The 27258-nt window shown below is 40.3% G+C and overlaps 2 non-coding genes across 2 annotated transcripts; both read right to left on the bottom strand.

The window, feature by feature from the left end:
- Positions 1 to 18115: 18115 nt before the first annotated feature.
- LOC148581333 (small nucleolar RNA R71) lies at positions 18116 to 18223 on the bottom strand. Its single transcript, XR_015896673.1, has one exon. It is a non-coding gene; the product is annotated as a small nucleolar RNA R71 (small nucleolar RNA).
- A 7861-nt stretch (positions 18224 to 26084) lies between these two features.
- On the bottom strand, positions 26085 to 26191 carry LOC148581332 (small nucleolar RNA R71). Its single transcript, XR_015895537.1, has one exon. It is a non-coding gene; the product is annotated as a small nucleolar RNA R71 (small nucleolar RNA).
- Between the last annotated feature and the right edge of the window lie 1067 nt (positions 26192 to 27258).

Here is a 27258-nt window from a genome sequence, read left to right as displayed (position 1 = left end):
TGAAAAATCACAAAATTGATTCTTGAAGCAAGAAAAAGCAGTGAAAAGCTTGCGAAAAAAATGGCAAAAATAAAAAAAATGGAGAAAGAAAAAGAAAAAGCAAGCAAAAAAAGCCAATAGCTCTTCAAACCAAAAGGCAAGGGTAAAATAAAAAGGATCCAAGGCTTTGAGCATTAATGGATAGGATGGCCTAAAGGAATAAAATCCTGGCCTAAGCGGCTAAACCAAGATGTCCTAACCATGTGCTTGTGGCGTGAAGGTGTCAAGTGAAAAGCTTGAGACTGAGCGGTTAAAGTCGTGATCCAAAGCAAAAAGAGTGTGCTTAAGAACCTTGGACACCTCTAATGGGGGACTCTAGCAAAGCTGAGTCACAATCTGAAAAAGTTCACCTAGTTATGTGTTTGTGGCATATATGTATCCGGTGGTAATACTGGAAAACAAAGTGCTTAGTGCCACGGCCAAGACTTATAAAGTAGCTGTGTTCAAGAATAAACATACTAAAGTAGGAGAATCAATAACACTATCTAAATTCTGAGTTCCTATAGATGCCAATCATTCTGAACTTCAAAGGATAAAGTGATATGCCAAAATTGTTCAGAGGCAAAAAGCTACTAGTCCCGCTCATCTAATTGGAGCTAAGTTTCATTGATATTTTGGAATTTATAGTATATTCTCTTCTTTTTATCCTATTTGATTCTCAGTTGCTTGGGGACAAGCAACAATTTAAGTTTGGTGTTGTGATGAGTGGATAATTTATACGCTTTTTGGCATTATTTTTAGGTAGTTTTTAGTAGGATCTAGCTACTTTTTAGTATGTTTTTATTAGTATTTATGCAAAATTCACATTTCTGGAATTTACTATGAGTTTGTGTGTCTTTCTGTGATTTCAGGTATTTTCTGGATGAGATTGAGAGACCTGAACAAAATTCTGATTTAGAGGCTGAAAAAGGACTGCAGATGCTGTTGGATTCTGACCTCCCTACACTCGAAATGGATTTTCTGGAGCAACAGAAACCCGATTGGTGCTCTCTCAATTGCGTTGGAAAGTAGACATCCTGGGCTTTCCAGCAATATATAATAGTCCATACTTTGCCCGAGTTTTGATAACGTAAACTGGCGTTTGAACGCCCACTTTCTACCATATTCTGGCGTTAAACGCCATAACTGGCATAAAAGCTAGAGTTAAACGCCCAAACTGGCACCAAAGCTGGCGTTTAACTCCAAGAAGAGTCTCTACACGTGAAAGCTTCAATTCTCAGTCCAAGCACACACCAAGTGGGCTCCAGAAGTGGATTTCTGCACTATCTGCACTTAGTTACTTATTTTCTGTAACCCTAGCTACTAGTTTAGTATAAAAACTACTTTTAGTGATTTATTTTACATCCTTGATCAGTTTTATGCTATCATAGATCATATTGTACAAGTTTGGGGGCTGGCCATTTGGCCATGCCTGGACCTTCATCACTTATGTATTTTCAACGGTGGAGTTTCTACACCCCATAGATTAAGGTGGGAGCTCTGTTATTCCTCATGAATTAATGCAAAGTACTATTATTTTTCTATTCAATTTAAGCTTATTCTTATTCTAAGATATTCATTCGCACACAAGAACATGATGAATGTGATGATCAAGTGACACTCATCACCATTCTCACTTATGAACGCGTGCCTGACAAACACTTCCGTTCTACATGAAAACAAGCTTGAATGCATATCTCTTGGATTCCTGGTCCATGCGTTTGATTGTCTCTCCTGACAACAGAGCCTTCAATTCCTTGAGATCAAGGTCTTCGTGGTATAGGCTAGAATTATTGGCGGCCATTCCTGAGATCTGGAAAGTCTAAACCTTGTCTGTGGTATTCGGAGTAGGATCTGGGATGGAATGACTGTGACGAGCTTCAAACTCACGAGTGTTAGGCATAGTGACAGACGCAAAAGGATCAATGGATCCTATTCCAACATGAGTGAGAACCGACAGATGATTAGCCGTGCGGTGACAGCGCATTTGGACCATTTTCACTGAGAGGACGGACGGTACCATTGACAATGGTGACCCCCAACATACAGCTTGCCATGGAAAGGAGTATGAATGATTGAATGAAGACAGTAGAAAAGCAGAGATTCAGAAGCAACAAGCACCTCCATACGCTTATCTGAAATCCTACCAATGAATTACATAAGTATTTCTATCTTATTTTATATTTTATTTATATTTTAATTCTCAAAACCTCATAACCATTTGAATCTGCCTGACTGAGATTTACAAGATGACCATAGCTTGCTTTAAGCCGACAATTTCTGTGGGATCGACCCTTACTCACGTAAGGTTTATTACTTGGACGACCCAGTGCACTTGCTGGTTAGTTGTGCGGAGTTGTGAAAAAGAGTTGAGATTACGATTGTGCGTACCAAGTTTTTGGCGTCGTTTCAGAGATCACAATTTCGTGCACCATTCCATCAAGGAAGAAATTGAACTACCCAAGGATAATGTCTCCAACTCTCCTATCCTATCCTTGTGTGTACACAAGTCTTTCAGAAATTTTGCATACTTCGGAATTTGTTGGATAGCATCAAGAAGCGGTATGGTTACCTCAACTTTCTTGAACACTTGAAGCATGTTCAAATCAAATTCTGGGGTCTTCTTTGCTTTCTTCACCAAGGAAGGGAATGGGATAGGAATGGACTCATCCAATATAGCTTTCCTCTTGGGTTCCTTAAGGCTTACTCCTTTTTCATCATGCCTTTTGTCTACCTCCCCCTCCAACCTCCCCCTTCCATGACCCTAGGAGGTATCTCCTCCAATGTAGTCCCCGACCGTAGAATGATGGCGTTGAGACCGCCCTTGGGGTTTGGTTGGGATTGGGAAGGAAGGCTAGAAGAGCTTGAGGGTTGGTTGGTGTTGTTGGAGGAGGACACGGACATGTTCGAAATCATGCCAGTAAGATTGGCCAATTGAGCGCCCATGGTATCGAATTGAGCCTTGTAGCTCTCGTCCCATTTCTCCATAGCGGCTCTAAGCTCATCAAATTAATTGGTGGAAGATGAAGAGGATTGGTTGGATTGTTGTCTATGGTGTGGTGCTTGGTATTTGGTGTAGTTGTTTTGGTTTTGGTTTTGGTGATTTTGGTTGGCTTGGTGGTTATTGTTGTTGTGGTGGTATTGAGATAAAGATTGGTTGTTGTTGTAGTGAGAAGAAGAGTTGTTCAATCTTTGGTTTTGATTGTTCCCTTGTGCATTATCTCTCCACCCTTGATTTTGATTACTACCATGAGAGTAGTTATTTTGGCCTTGAGAAGGATAGGGCGGACGGTTGTTATAGTTCACATTGGTCACGACAAGGGCATGCTCCTCTTGAATTTGATGGCATTGATCGGTGTAATGTGTGGTGCTAGAGCACAAACCACAAATTCTAGGAGGGCCTTCAAGTTGAGCAACTTGAGGTGGGGCTTGGATGGCTTGGATGGAGTAGTATTCCTTTTGATCTTTTTGTATTTGTGTGAGGATAGTGGTCATCTCCCCAAGCGCCTTGGTTAAGCTTGCTTTGGAAGGGGATGGTTCTACCATACCCTTGAGAGGATTACTTCTCACCCTTACATGTTGTGTAGCCTCGGCAACATCATTTATCAATTTCCAAGCTTCTCCCTCCGTCTTGTTGTTTGAAAGGGAACCGCCACTAGAAGCGGTGAGCAATCTTCTATCTTCCGCACAAAGACCTCCGGTGAAGTAACAAATGAGCAAGTGAGTATTCAATCCATGGTGTGGACAAGATTCCAATAGCCTCTTGAACCGAGACCAATACTCATACAAACTCTCTTGGTCCTTTTGCATTATACCCAAAATCTCCTTCCAGATGTAGTCGGTCTTCTCCGGTGGGAAGAATTTATCTAGAAACTCTCTCAAGAAATCCCAAAAGGTCACAATCTCATCCGGTTGTGAATAAAACCACATCTTTGCTTTCCCTTCAAGAGAGAAAGGGAAGGCAAAAACCATAATAGCCAACTCATTAGCTCCATGCCTTCGAGCCGTAGAACAAGCAACTTGAAAATCTCTTAGATGTCGGATGGGGTCTTGACCCGACAACCCATGATACTTTGGAAGTAGATTTATCAAGCTACTCTTCAACTCAAAGTTTGGATCAAGGTTAGGATACCTTGCTTGCAAAGGTTGAAGTATGATATCCAGAGCTCCTTGCTCATGCAAAGTGATCCGTCGTGGCTCCGCCATGTATGGCTCACCTGTAGGATGCAAAGATGTATTAGTAGTGCCAACAGAAGAATAGGAAGTAGCGGACTCCAAGTCACTCTCGGTGCCGTCTAGTGATTCGGTATGTTCCTCAAGAGAAGCCGAAGTACTAGCCGTATAATCCAACCGCCGTCTAGCTTGCCGAGTGTGTAACAAGGTTCTTTCAATTTCAGGGTCAAACTCGGCTAAGCTAGAATTCGGTTGAGACCGAGTCATCAAACTTGGGAGACATAGCACACATGCAAAAGAAATCTAAACTATAGCTAAGTATTAAAAGAAAGTAAACTATCTACAATATTCACATATTCACATAACCAATATCAAGGCATATGTTGCAACCATTCCCCCGGCAACGGCGCCAAAAATTTGATCGCGTCGAAGACTATGTCGGTATAGAATTTCTCAATAAAATTCCGTTGCAAGTATAGTTGTACCCAACAATAATCCTCGAGTATCAAATTTAGAAAGGAATTGGTTGTCACAAGTTCAACCCCAATAAAAGTAACCGAAGTATTCAAACCTCGGGTAGTCTCACAAGGAATGGGCAAACTTGTGCTTTAACATTGGTTAGAAATTCGGGGTTGTAAGTCATGAGCAAGAAATTAAACAAGGAATCTTAACAAGCAAGTGATATTGGAATGTAAAAAACTAACTCAAACAATCAAAGCAAAATGTAAATAATTCCAAACTCATAACATAACATCCAATGTAATTCTATTCTAAACTAAACAAGTAACTATAACTAAGACAAAGCAATCAAGATTTTTGGGTTTTCAAATATGAATGATAAAAGCAACTCTTGGCTAAGCATGGGAATTGAGATCGCCATCCTTGTCTCCATATCAAACATTGACAATTATGAGGTACTGACGTGGCGGAAATTGGCGAATTAAGAATTGTTATGAGATATGCGTTGCAAGTATAGTTCTTAATCAACCAGAAATCCGCTTATCAATTTAGAAGGGTTGTCACAAAAATTAAAATTAAAATACTGAGAGTATGAATCCCAGGTCGTCTCCCAACGAGTTGCAGAAAGGTGTGCTATTTTATTAATCAGATGTTTTCAAAATGGTTTGAGTTGAATAAACAGGAAATTAAATTAGAGAAATTAAATAATTTAAACAAAAGCCTTGATTGGGAGTAGATTAGTTGGAAGCCCTATTCTTGTTGAAGTACTCTCAAGATTAATTGATAATTAAGGGTTGTTCTATTTAGTTATCCCTTACTAGGTAAGGGAAGGTCAAACAAGTTGGAATGCTGTTTCTATTCACAAGTTCCAATCCGCTCAATTGAAAAGGATTAGTGTCAGTGACTAGAGAGCATCCCAACAATAAACCTAATTACAATTTTTCTTTTAAGCATCCCAACTCAAGGGTTCCTCTCAATCAACTCCCCATCAAGTTAGGGAACTACTCGCTCATTGTGAATGTAGAACTCATAACATAAGAAAGGAAATTAAAGGAAGACATGATAAATAAAACTCAAAGGAATCAATTAAAAATAAAAGTAATTCTTGTGTTAATAAATTCTAAAACAATCCAATAGTAAAATTAAGTAAATTAAAGGACATGGAAGAGTAAAGAAAAGTTAAGAAAACGAACTAGAATGACGAAGTCTTGATGAGGTAATAACTCTTCTCAATATCCCAATGCAAAAAGCAATAGAAAATAAAATCCTAAGAACTATGAATATGTAGAGAGAAAACCTAGAGGAGGAGTAAAACTAGATCTAAACTAAAAACTGTGTAGAATGAATGTTGTTGTTGGTTTCTGCATGTTCTCTGGCTCTAGTCTGCTCTTCCGGGCCGAGAACTGGGTCAAAGCAGGGCCCGAAATCGCCCCAGCGAATTCTGCAGATTATGCAGATCGTGTACGTCACGTGATCGCGTCATTCATGCGGACGCGTAATTCGGCATTTTGCTTGCCACGCGGGCGCGTCGTCCACGCCTCTGCGTCACTTGTGCTATTCCAATCCGCACGGTCGCGCGAGCCATGCGGCCGCGTCACTGCGATTTCCTCTCTTTTGTGCGGTCGCGTGAGCCATGCGGCCGCGTCACTCCTCGCTGGTCATCTCCTTAATTTCTTGTGTTCCTTCCATTTTTGCAAGCTTCCTTTCCAATCTCCAACTCATTCATGCCCTATAAATCCTGAAATACTTAACACACAGATCACGGTATCGAATAGAATAAAGGAGAATTAAAATGCATAATTAAAAGTCTCTAGGAAGCAAGTTTTAAATCATGTAATAATTTTAGGAAGGAAATATAAATGCATGCTAATCATATGAATAAGTGGGTAAAGACCATGATAAAACCACACAATTAAGCACATTATAAACCATAAAATAGTGGTTTATCAGGTACCAACCCACTAAGTCTACTTTTCAAAAGCCTTAAGTACGTATTGTCTACTCCTAGGCTTTAAGTAAGTTAAATAGGTTTGATCACATCAACCCATAAGTCCCAACCTATCTACTAATTGAATTAGTAGTGGGTTAGAGTCAACGGGTATCAAATTGATCACCTAGGGTTCTCAAATTACTAATTCAATGAGACCCAATGACTCAAGGTCACTCAATTCCCTTAGCTTATGCTAAGAGTAAAGAAAACTACTCCATAGTCAAAGGGAACATTTCATCAAACACATGGTAAGCATCAACAAAAGACATATTCAAATTGTAATTAAATTAGAACTAACAAGTACCCACTAACAATTATCAACATACAATCACTCAAACAACACAATTAATCATGGAAATCATCAATGCAACAATAATAAATCAAGATCCACAAGATTCATGAAATGGGTATAAAATGACAAATAACAAGGAAACATAAAACTATCACAAGATCTAAACACAAGTATACTAGAAAAACTCAAATTAAACAATTAAAACTAGTAATTAACAAGATCCAATTCAAAATTTAACAAGGGAAGATCAAATTAAAGCTAGATATAGAGAAGAACAAGGATTTCTCTCTCTAGAAGAACAAAGAACCAAAACTAGCTAAAAATTGTGTCTAAGTGTAAAATGATTGATCCCCCCCCTCTTTCCCCCTAGCATCCTTGGGTTTTTTCCATGCAGAAACAACTTGAATTTGGGCCTGATGAGCCTCAGAAATCGCCAGGCACGATTTCCTTTAATAAGGTCACGTGCAGCTTTCCGCGCATGCGCGCCATGCGTGCGTGCGCGCCGATTGCTTTTGTGATCCATGCGTGCGCGCCATGTGCGCGCACGCGTCGGTGGGATTTCTCTGATCCACGCGGATGCGTCCATTCTTGCGCGTCGCTTCCAGCTATCCACATCCACGCGTGTGCGTAAAGTGCGCGTGCGCGCCCATGCTGAAGTTCCCAAAATCCAAGTCTTCATGTTCCTTCCTCTTGTGCATGCTTTATTTCTCTTTTCTAGGCCATTCTTGCCTTATACATCCTGAAATCACTCAACAAATACATTACAGCATCGAATGACAATAAAAGAGGATCAAAATATAGCAATTCTAAGGCAAAATAAGCATGTTTTTCATCATGGAGCAATATTAGGAAGAGAACACAAAACCATACATTTCTTGTGAATAAGTGTGAGAAATATTGACAAAAACCCCCCACACAATATAAACCACAAAATTGGGGTTTATCAAATCTCCCCACACTTAAACCAAGCATGTCCTCATGCTTAAAATAAAAAGACCAAAGATCATGGTGAGAAAGGGTTTATGAAATGCAAACTACCTGAGTGAATGCATGCAACTAAAGTAAAATCGTCTATCTACTTCGTCAAGGATAAATCTATCCTCCAAGAACACATATGAGCATACGGGGTGAAAATGATATGTAGTTCATAAATCCTACCAAATTGAACATCAACATGAAGTGCATATAACTTGGTAGATGAACACTTATGAAAGCCAGGAACAAGGAGTTGAGCATCGAACCCTCACCGGAAGTGTATCCGCTCTATTCGCTCGAATGTATAGGGTTCGTCACTCAATCCTCTCTTAATCATGCTTTCCAAGATTTTTCTTTCATTTAACAATCAACAATTACTTAATGCATGCTTACAAGTATCATGAGGTCTTATTCATGGGTTGTAATGGGGCTAGGGTGAAGGTAAGGATGTATATGGTCAAGTGAGCTTAAAATTTGAGTCCTTGATTAACCTAAGATCCCACTAGACACATAGAACAACCTATACAACTATAATATAATACCTAGCTACCCATGGGTTTCACTTTTTGCATAGTCATGTATTCTTTCCAATTCACATCCCATATGCATTGTTATTATTATTTTGTCTTGGGGCATTTTTGTCCCCTTCCATTGCTTTCTCTTTTTCTATTTTTGTTTCTTCTATATATATTTTTTTCTATTTCTTTTTCTTACATTCTCATATATACACATAAAAGTTTTTTTTTCTTTTTGGTCTCTTTTTTCCTGGGGTTTCATGTACAAAGGTTCCAATGCATATGGCTCAATCATTCAATACATGAGTATGTTCCCACTTCCCAAAATTTCCAATTACAATTACAAATACACACCTTTATATCTACCCAAGTTCCCAAGTACACCCTCCCATTTGAATGACACACACCCTAACTTACCTAAGCTAATCAAGGATCCAAATCTAGGGACATCCATTGTTTTTAACTTAGGGTTGTTGATGTGCTCTATTTAGAACAAAAAGGGTTTATCATTGGCTCAAAATTGGTTAGCAGTGGTAGATAAAAGGGTTAAGGCCGTTTGGGAAAAGTGACTATTGAAATGATGGCCTCAATCATGTAAATGCATTCATACACAAAATAATGGACATATAGAATCAGACAAAGCAAGGATTACAATCATAGAGAGAGAATAATGCACACAAGAATGGGAAATAGTGGTTAAAAAAATATAACCACACAATAGGCTCAAAACTCACATGCTTGTGTTCTTAGCTCAATCACTATGTTCCAAAATACATTCTTGAAGCAAGTTTACCGCAAAAAAATTTTTCAAAATTGGTAGGGTATCCCGAAATCACAGTTTCTTGGGGAAGAAGTCATTATTTTGACTAAGTAACTCTATATGAACTAACTATCATGCAAGGAGTATTTACAAGCAAGACTAACTACACATGCAATGTACTAACTACTAAGCAAAAGATAAATCCATGGGTGTTGAAAGGAAGAGATTGTTACCCATGGAGATCGGTCGAACGACCTCCCCACACTTAGAATTTAGCACGGTCCTCCATGCTACCAACAATGCGCAAAGGACGGTCAGGACTGGAACCTTCACTATCCCCTCCATCAGAGCTCCCATCACTTGGGTTTGAGGTGGATGTGAATATTTCGGGTTCCTCCATGCTAGGGGTAACACAACGCAGAAGCTTCTTGATATAAGTGTATCGGCGTTGGTTGCGCCGCTCATATCTATTAATCTTCCGGTTTAGATCTTCTATCATTTGATGTATGGATCTTTGCTGTGGTGGTGAGGATGAGGTGGAAGGAATAGTAGATGGAAGAGTTATGTCAAGGCTTGGGTTATTCATGGAGAGATGTAAGTATTTTCCGCTTGGGACCATATCGCCCTTAGCCGGAATTATAGCCTTCGTATCCATATCTTCCCAAGGAACACCCACAGCAGCAACTAGATTGTATACCAATGCTGGAAATGGCAAATTGCCCTGGGTGTGGACTTGTCCTATTGCTTGCTTGACAAGAAGTGGAATGTTCACCGGTCTCTCCGTGAGAATGCACCAAACAAGCAAAGCGAGATCCGCCGTGAAGGACGACTTGTGGGTGCTAGGTAGCACATAGTTGGATAGGATCTGGGCCCAATCACTAGCTTCTACAGTGAGGAAGCGAGCGTCAATGCACTTGGGCCTCATCCTGAATCGACCATGGGTACAAAATGTCTCTGGTTCAGCAATGACTTGGAGGATCGAGTCCCAATCAAACCCAAACTTTTCTCGTTGATGTAAGACCTCTTGGTAGCCATCCATGTCACTTGGTACTAGTAAGACATTAAGCACATGCTGAATAGCCGCTTCTGAAACTGAGACTTGCTTCCGGCGCACGTATACCGATTGAAGAGAGGGAAGATGGTAGTTAGTGTAGAATTCTACCACCCACGAGAGGTTGACTTCTCGTGGTTTTCTCAGAAGAAACTTCCATCCTCGCAGTTCAATGTGGGGTAGAATACAAGGAGCAACCTTGTCCGGCAGAGCGAGTAGATGCTCAGCATGATAGTTCCTCTCAACCATGGCGGGGAACACAAGTTCACAAAAGCGGTTGGAGAACCTTGAAGAATCCTTTGCCGGTTTGCTCTTCTCATTTTCATCAATAGGAGTGGGTGCCTTCGCCTTTTTAGATAGGAGTTTGGCTCCTAATGAAGAGTGCGCCTTAGAGTTTGACCTTTGGGGTGCCCTCTTTGCGGCCAGTTTCCTTGAAGCTTTCTCCTTGCCTTTCTTGGTGGCCATCCTGAAAAAGAGAGGGAAAAAGGAAAGCATTAAACCCAAAGAATCATCTCACAAAAACATGCAAGTGAAAGATAGTGTCCAAAAGAAATATTGCAATAAGGTAATCATAGAGACATGGGTCACAACACTTCGCATGGGATGCAAGAGAAAGTAAAGCATGCAATATGGCATGAGAAGAATAATCTCGAACATCTATAACAAAGAGCAAGTCATGTTCAATGAGTATCTAATTAGCAAGCAATAAGCAAAGTGGACTCAATGCACTTAGAAGAGAGCAAGTGAGTGAGGAGGAAGCACCAAATTGAAGATACATGATTAAAATAAACGAAAATAGCATTCGTGCATTTCCTCGAACACTTGGTGTGCAGGTATCAAGCAATGAGCAATTATGAGATACTCAACCAATTTGAAGTCCAAAATGAAATATCAATCATCACACAACATTACTTACATGACAAAGACAATGAAAGATAATCAAGAAGATCTATTAAAGCAAATTAAAACTCAAATTCAACATCCATGGAAAAACAAGAAAAAGGAAAAGTAAGCACACAAAAGGCAAGTAATATAATCATGTAACTAAAAGAGAAAATAAGTAAATCAACAAGAAAAATCTAACTACAAGAAGAGATTATGCAAAGAAAGTAATAGATGAGATATGGAAGAAGTAGAACCTTGAGAAGTTTAAAAGAACAAGGTGGAGTTTTCTTTTGTGAAGATGAGAAAGGAAGAGATAGAAGAGATGTAGGGCCACCGGAAGTGGTGGTGGCCGCCGGTAATTAGCCGGAGACGGTGGTGGTAGATGGTGGAGAAGAAAGAAGAGAAGAGGGGTGATGGGGAAGGAAAAAGAAAGAAATAAGAGAGAAGGTGGGAGAGGGGTAGAAGCAGGGCGCGCAGCTTTAAAACTGGTTCGCGCGACTGGCGCGCGCGCGCACGGTGCGCTGGCGCGTCAGTGAAGGTGGAGTGAAGGACGCGTACACGTCATTAGCACATGCGCGTGAATACAGCTGTGCCCCTGGCACAGGATTGCCACAAAGTAGGCCTAAGTCTTGGGTGAATTGTACTATAGTTGGCACGCAGCACGGTTGCGCGGACGTGTACAGTTCGCGGACGCATGCCTAAATGAATTGGCGACCGGCGCGGACGCGAACAGTGCGCAGACGCGTCAGTTCGGGCACAGACTAGGAACAAGTATGGCATAACTCTCTGGTTTTTGTACCAAGGAATTCATATAGCACCATCGGCGCACGCGCGCACAGTGCGCTTGCGCGTCGATGGCCAATTTGCAAGGGGCGCACAGGCGGCACGTACGCTGACGCGTAGGTGCCTAGCACGAAATGAGCACAAAGTGGGCATGACCCTCGGGTGTTTGGCCCAGGAGTAAGAATAGCCCCACCGGCGCGCGCGCCCACAGTGCGCTCGCGCGCGGATGCCCTTTTTCCTTGCTTTTTTTTTTTAAACACAACATAGAAAAAGCTATTCTAACACATTTTTGGCAGGTGTTCAAGCTAGTAGTCAAGAGAACACACTCAAATTCAAGCACTAATTCAAAATAAAGCATTCTCTTCAACAATTTATCCATACCAAAATGAGGACATCTATCTAAACATCCTAGTTATCCAACAAGATTAACAAAGCTAGCATTCCTATGCAATCAACAGCATTAAGAAGTCCCAAAATATACAAATATCTAGAGCTACAAACAAGAAGGTATTCACAAGGAATATCTTACCACGGTGGGGTGCCTCCCACCAAGCACTTTTCTTTAACGTCCTTAAGTTGGACGGTCCTTTGCTTAAGCTTCCTCTCCCTTTGGTGCATTCTCAAGCAGGAGCACTTCCACTGATGCCAGGGCATTTTGGCCAGTTTTACTGACCTTTTCTTTATGGTTTTAAGGTAGTTTCATGCATTTTCTTAGGAAATAAGCAAGTTTTGGGTAAATAATCACTTACATCTTAATTCAAGCAAACATTGTGAATTTTACATGATTTCATGAGAATTATGCATGAATTAAAGGACAAATTGAATGATGCATGTCTCATAACTTGGATTAGAGCTTTGATGCACTTTATTGCTTGATTTCAGGATAAAGGAAGCAAGGAAGAACCACGTTAGTAGCCACGTTAGTCTAGCTAACGTGACCACTAACGTGGAATGAAGGCTAGCTTACAACGTTAATGAGAAAAGTGATTGCCAATAACGCCTTCGTGAGCCATCATAGCCCACGTCAGTTGCCACGTTAACTATGTTAACGTGGAAGCTAACGTGGAAGAGAAGTAGAACTCCAACGTTAGTGGTAAAAGTAAGTGCCACTAACGTTCCAAAAAGGGGCAATTGGCCACGTTAAGAGCCACGTTAACTTAGTTAACGTGAGCTCTAACGTGGAAGAAGAAGATGATGCCAATGTTAGTGACACTCACCTTTGTCACTAACGTTGGACTAAGCCCATATTGGCTACGTTAAAAGCCTCGTTAACCTAGTTAACGTGGACTCTAACGTAGAGGGAGCAAGAATCACCAATGTTAGTGACACTCACCTTTGTCACTAATGTTGGATTGAGCCACTATGAGCCACGTTAATTACATTAACGTGGAAGCTAACGTGGAGAAGAGGGATGATGAGCCAACGTTAGTGACACTCACCTTTGTCACTAACGTTGGAGATGGCTATCAATACCACGTTAGAAGTCACGTTAACCTAGTTAACGTGAACTCTAACGTGGGAAGTAGGGGTGTTCTGAAGCGTTAGTGACAAAGGTAAGTGTCACTAATGCTCTCGAAGATTTGGCAAGCCTACGTTAAAGGCCACGTTAACTATTCTAACGTGAACTCTAACGTTGAAGTTAACGTGGACCACTTTGGGTTAGGAACGTTAGTGAAAAAGGTGATTGTCACTAACATTCTCAATCCCACATTTTTACTTAACGTTAACACCACTAATGCCCTAAGTTAAAGTCCCTGCCTACTTCACACTTTCTCTGCAAGTAAAGCTGAGCCCACTGAAGAAGATAACTGCTTCAACTCAAGATCCAAAGCCCATATCCAAGACTTGAAGAGCCAACTAGAAGATCAGAAGAATAGTATAAATAGGGAGAGCTTTGAACTAGAAAGGAGCTTTTGGCATTATTAGAATTATTCTCTGTATTTTACTTTCTCTGCACTTCTAGTTTAACTTTCAGAATGTACTCTCCATCTTTGCTTTCCATTTCCGGAGCTATGAACAATAATAGTTTTCATAGCTCTGTTGTAATTTGATGGATCAATACTAGTTTTCATTATTCTTCTTCTTTCTTTTCTCTTGATTTTACTAGAAAGCTTTCAATCTTCATCCAATTGAGTAGTTATCTTAGAAAAGAAGCTATTCATACTTGGATCTCTTCTGAACCTTAGAAAAGAGATGAAGAGATCATGCTAGAAATGTTTTCTCATGTTGGACCAAATTGCGGTTTGGGCGGATATGGTGACATATAATTCTCCCAATACTTTGATTTGGAAATATGATGAGCGGATAATTTATACGCTTTTTGGCATTATTTTTAGTATGTTTTTAGCACGTTTTAGTTAGTTTTTATTATATTTTTATTAGTTTTTATTTAAAATTCACTTTTCTGGACTTTACTATGAGTTTGTGTGTTTTTCTGTGATTTCAGGTATTTTCTAGCTGAAATTGAGGGACCTGAGCAAAAATTTGATTCAGAGGCTAAAAAGGACTGCAGATGCTGTTGGATTCTGACCTCCCTGCACTCGAAATGGATTTTTTGGAGCTACAGAAGCCCATATGGCGCGGTCTCAAGTGCATTGGAAAGTAGACATCATGGACTTTCCAAAAATATATAATAGTCCATACTTTGCTCGAGATTTGATGGCCCAAACCGGCGTTCAAAGTCAGCTCAAGAATTCCCAGCGTTAAACGCTGGAATTGGCACCAAAGTGGGAGTTAAACGCCCAAACTGGCACAAAAACTGGCGTTTAACTCCAGGAAAATTCTCTACACGAAAATGCTTCAATGCTCAGCCCAAGCACACACCAAGTGGGCCCGGAAGTGGATATTTACGTCATTTACTCATTTTTGTAAACCCTAAGCTACTAGTTCTCTATAAATAGGACCTTTTGCTATTGTATTTAGAGAAGAGGAATCTTTGAGTAGTTCTATGCTACCTTAGATCATGTTTTGGGGCTGGCCTCATGGCCATGCCTAGACCATGTTCTTATGTATTTTCAACGGTGGAGTTTCTACACACCATAGATTAAGGTGTGGAGCTCTGCTGTACCTCGAGTATCAATGCAATTACTATTGTTCTTCTATTCAATTCAGCTTGTTCTTGTTCTAAGATATCACTTGTTCTTCAACTTGATGAATGTGATGATCTGTGACACTCATCATCATTCTCACCTATGAACGTGTGCCTGACAACCACCTCCGTTCTACCTTCGATTGAGTGTTTATCTCTTCGATTCCTTAATCAGAATCTTCGTGGTATAAGCTAGAATTGATGGCGGCATTCTTGAGAATCTGGAAGGTCTAAACCTTGTCTGTGGTATTCTGAGTAGGATTCAAGGATTGAATGACTGTGACGAGCTTCAAACTCGTGATTGTGGGGCGTTAGTGACAGACGCAAAAGAATCACTGGATTCTATTCCGACATGATCGAGAACCGACAGATGAATAGTCGTGCTGTGACAGAGTGCGTTGAACATTTTCACTGAGAGAACGGGATGTAGCCATTGACAACGGTGATGCCCAACATAAAGCTTGCCATGGAAAGTAGTAAGAAGGATTGGATAAAGACAGTAGGAAAGCAGAGAGATGGAAGGGACAAAGCATCTTCATACGCTTATCTGAAATTCTCACCAATGAATTACATAAGTATCTCTATCTTTATTTTATGTTTTATTTATCTTTTAATCATTCATCCTCCATAACCATTTGAATCCGCCTGACTGAAATTTACAAGATGACCATAGCTTGCTTCATACCAACAATCTCCGTGGGATCGACCCTTACTCACGTAAGGTTTATTACTTGGACGACCCAGTGCACTTGCTGGTTAGTTGTGTGAAGTTGTGATAAAGAGTTGAGATATCAATTGAGCGTACCATGTTGATGGCGCCATTGATGATCACAATTTCGTGCACCAAGTTTTTGGCGCCGTTGCCGGGGATTGTTCGAGTTTAGACAACTGACGGTTCATCTTGTTACTTAGATTAGGTAGTTTTCCTTTTTATTTTTCGAAAAAAATTTCAAAAAATACAAAAATATTTTCTATTTTGTTCTTCAGAGTTTTTAAGAATGAATTCTAGAGTTTCATGATGATTTGTTGAAGTCTGGCTGGCTGAGAAGCCATGTCTAATCTTTTGGACCGAGGTTTCAACTTTTCATCACAAGAGCTTGTTGATTTCTATCAATTTTGCTATTGAGAGCAATGATCTGCTAAAGCTTGGCTGGCCATTGGCCATGTCTAGTGTTTTGGACCGAAGCTTTCTTTGAAAGCTTGGCTGGCTAGTAAGCCATGTCTAATTCCTGGACCGGAGTTTTAGACTAGCATTGCAATGATTCCTGGAATTCTCATTAAGAATTTTGAACCCTTATTTTTTATTTTCCACTCAATTTTCAAAAAAAAAAAACCACAAAAAAATTTATAAAATCATAAAATCAAAAATAATTTTATGTTTCTTGTTTGAGTCTAGTGTCTAATTTTAAGTTTGGTGTCAACTGCATTCATCTAATTTTCGAAAAATTCATGCATTATGTTCTTCATTGATCTTCAAGTTGTTCTTGATGATTTCCTTGCTCTGATCTTTAAATTCTCTTGTTTTGTGTATTTTGTTGTTTTTCATATGCATTCTCAATTTGTTTGTGTCAATAGTATACAAACTTCTAAGTTTGGTGTCTTGCATGCATTGTTTGTTTGATTTTAGTTTTCCATGTTTAGTTGCATTTCGATTAAAAATCCAAAAAAAATTTAAAAAAAAATGTGTCTTTTCAAGTCAATAATACAGAGAATTGAAGATTCAGAACATGCTGCAGAGGAATTACACAGAAAAAGCTGGGCGTTCAAAACGCCCAGTGAAGAAGGAAAACTGGCGTTTAAACGCCAGCCAGGGTACCTGGCTGGGCGTTTAACGCCCAAAAAAGTAGCATTTTGGGCGTTAAACGTCAGAATGGATACCATTCTGGGCGTTTAACGCCAGGATGACACAAGAGGGAAGATTTTGTTTTTAATGCACATTTTTTTTAAGTTTTCATAATTTTTCAAAATCAAATCTTTTTCAAATCATATCTTTTCAATCATATATTTTTAAAATCATTTTCTTTCCATTTTCAAAAATACTTGCTAACAATTAATGATTTGATTCAAAAATTTCAAGTATGTTGCCTTTTCTGCTGAGAAAGGTTTAATGTTTGAATCATATCTTTTCTTGTTAGCCAAGTAATTAATTTTAAAAATCAAATCTTTTTAAAATTATTTTTCAATCATATCTTTTTAAAACCATAACTTTTCAATCATATCTTCTTAATCACATCTTTTTCAAAATTAAATTTTCAATCATATCTTTTTGATTTTTAATTTCAAAATCTTTTTCAAAAATCACTTTATTTCTTTCTTCAACTCTAATTTTCGAAAATCATTCTTCAATTTTTCAAAATTATTTCAAAATCTTTTACTTTAATTTCAAAAATTCTTCCCCTCTTCTCACATCCTTCTATTTAAGGACTAACACTCCTCCATTATCAATAATTCGAATTTTATCTCTCTTGATAAGTTCGAATTCTTCTACCTCCTCCTTCTATTCTTCTTTTCCTCTGACACCTCAAGGAATCTCTATACTGTGACATAGAGGATTCCATACTTTCTTGTTCTCTTCTCTTTCATATGAGCAGGAGCAAAGACAAAAGCATTCTTGTTGAGGCTGACCCAGAACCTGAAAGGACCTTGAAGCGAAAGCTAAGAGAAGCTAAAGCACAACTCTCTGGAGAGGACCTAACAGAAATCTTCAAACTAGAAGAAGATATGGCAGCCAAAAACAACAACAATGCCAACAATGCAAGGAAGGTGCTGGGTGACTTTACTGCACCTACTCCCGACTTCTATGGGAGAAGCATCTCTATCCCTGCCATTGGAGCAAACAACTTTGAGCTTAAGCCTCAATTAGTTTCTATGATGCAACAGAATTGCAAGTTTCATGGACTTCCATTAGAAGATCCTCATCAGTTTTTAGCTGAATTCTTGCAAATCTGTGACACTGTCAAGACCAATGGGGTTGACCCTGAGGTCTATAGACTTATGCTATTCCCTTTTGCTGTAAGAGACAGAGCTAGGATATGGTTGGATTCACAACCTAAGGAAAGCCTGAACTCTTGGGAAAAGTTAGTCAATGCCTTCTTGGCAAAGTTCTTTCCACCTCAAAAATTGAGTAAGCTTAGAGTGGAAGTCCAAACCTTCAGACAGAAGGAAGGTGAATCCCTCTATGAAGCTTGGGAAAGATACAAACAATTGATCAGAAAGTGTCCTTCTGACATGCTTTCTGAATGGAGCATCATAGGTATCTTCTATGATGGTCTGTCTGAACTGTCCAAGATGTCATTGGACAGCTCTGCTGGAGGATCTCTTCATCTGAAGAAGACGCCTGTAGAAGCTCAGGAACTCATTGAAATGGTTGCAAATAACCAATTCATATACACTTCTGAGAGGAATCCTGTGAATAATGGGACAAGTCAGAAGAAAGGAGTTCTTGAGATTGATACTCTGAATGCCATATTGGCTCAGAACAAAATATTGACTCAGCAAGTCAATATGATTTCTCAAAATCTGTCTGGAATGCAAGCTGCACCAGGCAGTACTAAGGACGCTTCATCTGAAGAAGAAGCCTACGATCCTGAGAACCCATCAATGGAAGAGGTGAATTATATGGGTGAACCCTATGGAAACACCTACAATCCTTCATGGAGAAACCATCCAAATCTCTCATGGAAGGACCAACAGAGGCCTCAACAAGGCTTCAACAACAACAATGGTGGAAGAAACAGGTTTAGCAATGGCAAGCCTTTTCCATCATCTTCTCAGCAGCAGACAGAGAACTCTAAGCAGAACCACTCTGACTTAGCAACCATGGTCTCTGATCTAATTAAAACCACTCAGAGTTTCATGACTAAAACAAGGTCCTCCATTAGAAATTTGGAGGCAGAAGTGGGTCAGCTGAGCAAGAAAGTTACTGAACTCCCTCCTAGTACTCTTCCAAGCAATACAGAAGAGAACCCAAAAGGAGAGTGCAAGGCCATAAACACAATCAACATGGCCGAATTTGGAGAGGAGGAAGAGGCAGTGATCGCCACTGAGGAAGACCTCAATGGACGTCCACTGGCCTCCAATGAGCTCCCTAATGAGGAACCATGGGAATCTGAGGATCATAATGAGATCATAGAGATTCCATTGGATTTACTTCTGCCATTCATGAGCTCTGAAGAGTATTCTTCCTCTGAAGAGGATGAAGATGTTACTGAAGAGCAAGTTGCTAAGTACCTTGGAGCAATCATGAAGCTAAATGACAAGTTATTTGGTAATGAGACTTGGGAGGATGAACCCCCTTTGCTCACCAAAGAATTGGATGACTTGACTAGGGAGAGACTACCTCAAAAGAGACAGGATCCTGGGAAGTCCTCAATACCTTGTACCATAGGCACCATGACCTTTGAGAAGGCTTTATGTGACCTAGGGTCAAGTGTAAACCTCATGCCTCTCTTTGTAATGGAGAAGCTAGGGATCCTTGAGGTACAAGCTGCAAGAATCTCACTAGAGATGGCAGACAATTCAAGAAAACAAGCTTATGGACTTGTAGAGGATGTCTTGGTAAAGGTTGGAGACCACTACATCCCTGCTGATTTCATAGTCCTTGAGACTGGGAAGTGCATGGATGAATCTATCATCCTTGGCAGACCCTTCCTAGCCACAGCAAAAGCTGTGATTGATGTTGACAGAGGAGAATTGATCATTCAAGTGAATAAAGAATCCCTTGTGTTTAAGGCTCAAGGATATCCCTCTGTAACCATGGAGAGGAAGCATGAAGAGCTTCTCTCAAAACAGAGTCAAACAGAGCCCCCACAGTCAAACTCTAACTTTGGTGTTGGGAGGCCACAACCAAACTCTAAGTTTGGTGTTGAACCCTCACATTCAAACTCTAAGTTTGGTGTTGGGAGGTTCCAACATTGCTCTGAACATCTGTGAGGCTCCATGAGAGCCCACTGTCAAGCTACTGACATTAAAGAAGCGCTTGTTGGGGGGCAACCCAATGTTATATCTATCTATTTTCTATTGTTATTTTATGTTTTCTGTAGGTTGATGATCATGTGAAGTCACAAAAACAATTGAAAAAAAGCAAAAACAGAATGAAAAATAGAGAAAAAAATAGCACACCCTGGAGGAAAAGCTTACTGGTGTTTAAACGCCAGTAAGGCTAGCAAATGGGCGTTTAACGCCCAGTCTGGCACCATTCTGGGCGTTTAACGCCAGAAAGGGGCACCAGACTGGCGTTTAATGCCAGGAATGGGCAAGGAGCTGGCGTTAAACGCCAGAATAGGCAGCAGCCCGGCGTTTAACGCCAGAATTGGCAGAGGGCGTTTTTGTACGCCACTCGGTGCAGGGATGAGCTATCCTTGACACCTCAGGATCTATGGACCCCACAGGATCCCCACCTACCCTACCACTCTCTTTCTTCTTCACCCATTCACCAATCACCTCAATACCTCTTCCCTAAAAAAACCCCTCACCTATCAAATCCCACCATTCTCTTCACCACTCACATCCATCCTTCATAAAACCCCACCTACCCCACCATCCAAATTCAAACCACTTTCCCTCCCAAACCCACCCATACTAGCCGAACCCTACACCCCTCTCAACTCCTATATAAACCCATCTTCACTCCTTCATTTTCACATGACCTCAACACTACTTCTCCCCCCTGGCCGAACCACAAAGCCTCCTCCATCTCCTCCATTTTCTTCTTCTTCTACTCTTCTCTTTCTTCTTTTGCTCGAGGACGAGAAAACCTTCTAAGTTTGGTGTGGTAAAAGCATTGCTTTTTGTTTTTCCATAACCATTTATGGCACCTAAGGCTGGAGAAACCTCTAGAAAGAGGAAAGGAAAGGCAAAAGCTTCCACCTCCGAGTCATGGGAGATGGAGAGATTCCTCTCAAGGGTGCATCAAGACCACTTCTATAAATTTGTGGCCATGAAGAAGGTGATCCCCGAGGTCCCTTTCAAACTCAAAAAGAGTGAATATCCGGAAATCCGACATGAAATCCGAAGAAGAGGTTGGGAAGTTTTTACCAATCCCATTCAACAAGTCGGGATCTTAATGGTTCAAGAGTTCTATGCCAATGCATAGATCACCAAGAACCATGATCAAAGTGTGAACCCGGACCCAAAGAATTGGCTTACAATGGTTCGGGGGAAATGCTTAGACTTTAGTCCAGAAAATGTAAGGTTGGCATTCAACTTGCCCATGATGCAAGGAGATGAACACCCCTACACTAGAAGGGTCAACTTTGATCAAAGGTTGGACCAAGCCCTCATAGACATTTGTGAAGAGGGCGCTCAATGGAAGAGAGATTTAAGAGGAAAGCCGGTTCATTTAAGAAGGCATGACCTCAAGCCCGTGGCTAGGGGATGGTTGGAGTTTATCCAACGTTCAATCATTCCCACTAACAACCGGTCCGAAGCTACTATAGACCGGGCCATCATGATTCATAGCATCATGATTGGAGAGGAAGTAGAAGTTCATGAGGTTATATCCCAAGAACTCTATAAGGTGGTAGACAAGTCCTCTACCTCGGCAAGGTTAGCCTTCCCTCATCTCATTTGTCACCTCTGTAATTCAGTTGGAATTAACAGAGAGGGAGACATCCTCATTGATGAGGACAAGCCCATCACTAAGAAAAGAATGGAGCAAACAAGAGATCCCACTAATGCACATGAGCATGAGGAAATTCCTCATCATGAAATCCCTGAGATGCCTCAAGGGATGCACTTTCCCCCACAAAACTATTGGGAGCAAATCAACACCTCCCTAGGAGAATTGAGTTCTAACATGGGACAACTAAGGGTGGAGCACCAAGAACATTCCATCCTCCTCCATGAAATTAGAGAAGATCAAAGAATCATGAGAGAGGAGCAACAAAGGCAAGGAAGAGACATTGAGGAGCTCAAGAACTCCATAAGATCTTCAAGAGGAAGAACAAGCCGCCATCACTAAGGTGGACCCGTTCTTTAATCTCCTTGTTCTTTACTTTCCTGTTTTTTGAATTTTTTATGCCTATGTTTATCTATGTTTGTGTCTTATGGTCATTAGTGTCTTAGTGTCTATGCCTTAAAGCTATGAGTGTCCTATGAATCCATCACCTTTCTTAAAAAAAAATGTTTTTAATTGAAAAAGAAAAAGAAGTGCATGAATTTCAAATTTTAAAACAGTTTAATTATCTTGATGTGGTGGCAATGCTATTGTTTTTCTGAATGAATGCTTGAACAGTGCATATTTTTTAATTTGATTGTTTATGAATGTTAAAATTGTTGGCTCTTGAAAGAATGAAAGGAAAAGGAGAAATGTTATCTGATGATCTGAAAAATCATAAAATTGATTCTTGAAGCAAGAAAAAGCAGTGAAAAGCTTGCAGAAAAAAAAGATATATGCGAAAAAAAAAAAGAAAAAGCAAGCAGAAAAAGCCAATACCCCTTTAAACCAAAAGGCAAGGGTGATAAAAAGGATCCAAGGCTTTAGGCATCAGTGGATATGAGGGCCCACAGGAATAAAATCCTGGCCTAAGCGGCTAAAACAAGCTGTCCCTAACCATGTGCTTGTGGCGTGAAGGTGTCAAGTGAAAACTTGAGACTGAGCGGTTAAAGTCGAGGTCCAAAGCAAAAAGAAAAGTGTGCTTAAGAACCCTAGACACCTCTAATTGGGGACTTTAGCAAAGCCGAGTCACAATCTAAAAAGGTTCACCCAGTTATGTGTCTGTGGCATTTATGTATCCGGTGGTAATACTGGAAAACAAAGTGCTTAGGGCCACGGCCAAGACTCATAAAGTAGCTGTGTTCAAGAATCAACATACTTAACTAGGAGAGTCAGTAACACTATCTAGATTCTGAGTTCCTATAGATGCCAATCATTCTGAACTTCAAAGGATAAAGTGAGATGCCAAAACTGTTCAGAAGCAAAAAGCTAAAAGCCCGCTCATCTAATTTATACTGATCTTCATAGATGTCTTTGGAATTCATTGTATATTCTCTTCTTTTTATCCTATTTTATTTTCAGTTGCTTGGGGACAAGCAACAATTTAATTTTGGTGTTGTGATGAGCGGATAATTTATACGCTTTTTGGCATTATTTTTAGTATATTTTTAGCATGTTTTAGTTAGTTTTTATTATATTTTTATTATTTTTTATTTAAAATTCACTTTTCTGGACTTTACTATGAGTTTATGTGTTTTTCTGTGATTTCAGGTATTTTCTGGCTGAAATTGAGGGACCTGAGCAAAAATCTGATTCAGAGGCTAAAAAGGACTGCAGATGCTGTTGGATTCTGACCTCCCTGCACTCGAAGTGGATTTTCTGGAGCTACAGAAGCCCAATTGGCACGCTCTCAATTGCGTTGGAAAGTAGACATCTTGGGCTTTCCAGAAATATATAATAGTTCATACTTTATCCGAGATTTGATGGCCCAAATTGGCGTTCAAAGTCAACTCAAGAATTCCCAGCGTTAAACGCCGGAACTGGCACCAAAGTGGGAGTTAAACGCCCAAACTGGCACAAAAGCTAGCGTTTAACTCCAGGAAAAGTCTCTACACGAAAATACTTCAATGCTCAGCCCAAGCACACACCAAGTGGGCCCGGAAGTGGATATTTACGTCATTTACTCATTTTTGTAAACCCCAAGCTACTAATTCTCTATAAATAGGACCTTTTGCTATTGTATTTAGAGAAGAGGAATCTTTGAGTAGTTCTATGCTACCTTAGATCACGTTTTGGGGCTGGCCTCATGGCCATGCCTAGACCATGTTCTTATGTATTTTCAACGGTGGAGTTTCTACACACCATAGATTAAGGTGTGGAGCTCTGCTGTACCTCGAGTATCAATGCAATTACTATTGTTCTTCTATTCAATTCAGCTTGTTCTTGTTCTAAGATATCACTTGTTCTTCAACTTGATGAATGTGATGATCCGTGACACTCATCATCATTCTCACCTATGAACGTGTGCCTGACAACCACCTCCGTTCTACCTTCGATTGAGTGTTTATCTCTTGGATTCCTTAATCAGAATCTTCGTGGTATAAGCTAGAATTGATGGCGGCATTCTTGAGAATCCGGAAGGTCTAAACCTTGTCTGTGGTATTCTGAGTAGGATTCAAGGATTGAATGACTGTGACGAGCTTCAAACTCGTGATTGTGGGGCGTTAGTGACAGACGCAAAAGAATCACTGGATTCTATTCCGACATGATCGAGAACCGACAGATGAATAGCCGTGCTGTGACAGAGTGCGTTGAACATTTTCACTGAGAAGACGGGATGTAGCCATTGACAACGGTGATGCCCAACATAAAGCTTGCCATGGAAAGGAGTAAGAAGGATTGGATAAAGACAGTAGGAAAGCAGAGAGACGGAAGGGACAAAGCATCTTCATACGCTTATCTGAAATTCTCACCAATGAATTACATAAGTATCTCTATCTTTATTTTATGTTTTATTTATCTTTTAATCATTCATCCTCCATAACCATTTGAATCCTCCTGACTGAGATTTGCAAGATGACCATAGCTTGCTTCATACCAACAATCTTCGTGGGATCGACCCTTACTCGCGTAAGGTTTATTACTTGGACGACCCAGTGCACTTGCTGGTTAGTTGTGCGAAGTTGTGATAAAGAGTTGAGATATCAATTGAGCATACCATGTTGATGGCGCCATTGATGATCACAATTTCGTGCACCAAAATACATGTGGTATAATCAGTGACCACACTTCATCTCTTCTCATGAGGAATTAGACCAAGGAATTGGCTATTGATCTGATTTAAGAGATTGAATTACCAAGGAATTGGAATTCAATCACTTAAGATTGCCAAGGAGATCAATGAATGCATTGATTGAGGAAGAGATGAAAATGAACTTGATCCGGAGAATGCAACATCTCCTAAGCCCAATGAATTCCCCATTTCTGATCTTAACCATTCTCTTTACTTTATGCCATTTACTTTCATGCTAAACTTCTCTTCCCCATTTAAGATTCTGCAACTTACTTCCCGTCATTTATTTTCTGCTATTTACTTTCCCGCCATTTAATTTCCTGCAATTCTCAACTCACTTTCTGCTTAGCTCAACTAGAACATTCTTCCAATTAAAGTTGCTTGACCAATCAATCCCTGTGGGATTCGACCTCACTCTTTTGTGAGTTATTACTTGACGACAATTCGGTATACTTGCCGAGGGAGATTTGTTAAGAGACAAGTTTCCGTGCATCAAGTTTATGGCGCCGTTGCCGGGGATTGATTTTGTATCAACAATAATTAAATTGGTGGATAACTAGATTGAGCATTTGTTTTTATTTTGTTTGATTTAAGTTCATTTGAGTAATTTACTTTCTGTTTAGCTATTTTCTTCCCTTTCCCCTACCCATTTTCTTAGTTGTTTACAATTCAGTCACTAACCCACTAACTGTTTGATATATTGCATCACTCACACTAACAGTATTTCTGTAGAAGTTACTGTCTGCACCTATCCTTCTTGCTTGTGCCTTGTTGGTTGTATGACAGGTAGAAGAAGCAGGGCTTCAACCTCCTTTGATTCTGAACCTGAGAGGACCTTCCTTAGATTAAGGAGGGAAGCAAGAGGAAAGAGAGTAATTAGTGCTATGGACGAGGAAGAGTACTTTGAATCAGACATGGAGGAGAATATGGAAAACCATCATGAAGAAGAGGCTCACAACCATGGCAGAGAAGGTCCAGCACATCAGGCTGGACAAGAGAGAAGAGTTCTGGGTTCTTACATCAACCCAAACCTAGGAAACTGTGGGAGTAGCATTCAAAGGCCAACCATACATGCCAACAACTTTGAACTAAAGCCACAGCTCATCACCCTTGTTCAGAACAATTGTTCATTCGGAGAAAGTGTCCAAGAAAACCCCAATCAACATCTAACCACCTTCCTGAGGATATGCGATACTGTGAAGTCTAATGGTGTTCATCCTGACACCTATAGACTACTTCTGTTTCCCTTCTCGCTCAAGGACAAAGCATCTAAATGGCTGGAATCCTTTCCGAAGGAGAGTTTAGCAACCTGGGAAGACGTGGTGAACAAGTTCTTGGCAAGATTCTATCCTCCTCAACGGATCAACAGGTTGAGAGCTGAGGTACAAACATTCAGGCAGCAGGATGGTGAGACTCTATATGAAGCATGGGAGAGGTTTAAAGACTTGACAAGAAGATGCCCGCCAGATATGTTTAATGAATGGGTGCAGTTGCACATTTTCTATGAAGGTCTTTCATATGAATCAAAGAAGGTAGTAGACCACTCATCCGGGGGATCTCTGAACAAGAAGAAGACCATTGAAGAAGCCATAGATGTCATTGAGAGTGTAGCAGAGAATGACTACTTCTATGCTTCTGAAAGAGGCAATACTAGAGAAGTGATGGAGCTGAACAATGTGGATGCACTGCTAGCTCAAAACAAGATGATCACTAAGCAATTAGCTGACCTCACCAAGAAGATGGAGAGGAATCAAGTAACAGCAATCACCACTTCAGCAGCAACCCAAGAAGGAGTGAATGAAGAAGCAGAGGGTGATCAGGAACAAGCCAACTACATTGGGAATTCACCTAGGCAGAATCATGACCCATACTCCAAAATGTATAATCCTGGTTGGAGGAACCACCCAAACTTTGGGTGGGAAAATCAACAAGACCAAGGCCAAGATCAGAGATGCCATAACCCCAACAACAATGCAACTCACCAACACTCCACACAGAGGTCATACCAACACCCACCCAACAACACTTCTCAACATCCATATGAAAGTCAAAATAGCCCTTCTCATCCTTCCAATCTCAACTCTCCATCATCGGAAGAAAGACTATCAAGGATTGAGACTCTACTTGAAGGCATATACAAGGAGATTCAAGATAACAAGGTGTTCAAAGAGGAGGTGCGAGCCAATATCAAGAATCAGGAAGACACCATCAAGAGGCTGGAATTTCAAGTGGGATACCTATCTGAGAAGATTCCTAAACCTACTGATAGCTTTCCAAGTGACACAGAGAAAAATCCGAGAGGTGAAGCAAAGAAAGTCAGATGGAAAGATTGCAAGATGGTTACTATAAGTGATAAGGAGACTGAGGAAGAGCCGAACAAACCATCAGAACAACCTGAAGATACATCAGCAGAAAAGTAGGAAGAGAATCATCAAGAAACCACAATTACACAGAAGGAGCTGCTGAGACTCTATGCACCCTTTCCCCAATTACTCAATGGTGGTGTAGAGAAGAGAATATACTCAAGGTTTCTTGACATAT

Source organism: Arachis ipaensis, chromosome B10 (assembly GCF_059453495.1).
Source record: "Arachis ipaensis isolate K30076 ecotype BB chromosome B10, ASM5945349v1, whole genome shotgun sequence".
In the NCBI taxonomy this organism is placed as follows: Eukaryota; Viridiplantae; Streptophyta; class Magnoliopsida; order Fabales; family Fabaceae; genus Arachis; species Arachis ipaensis.
The sequence above is the reverse complement of the archived record's forward strand: the minus strand, read 5'-3'. Positions and strand labels throughout refer to the sequence as shown.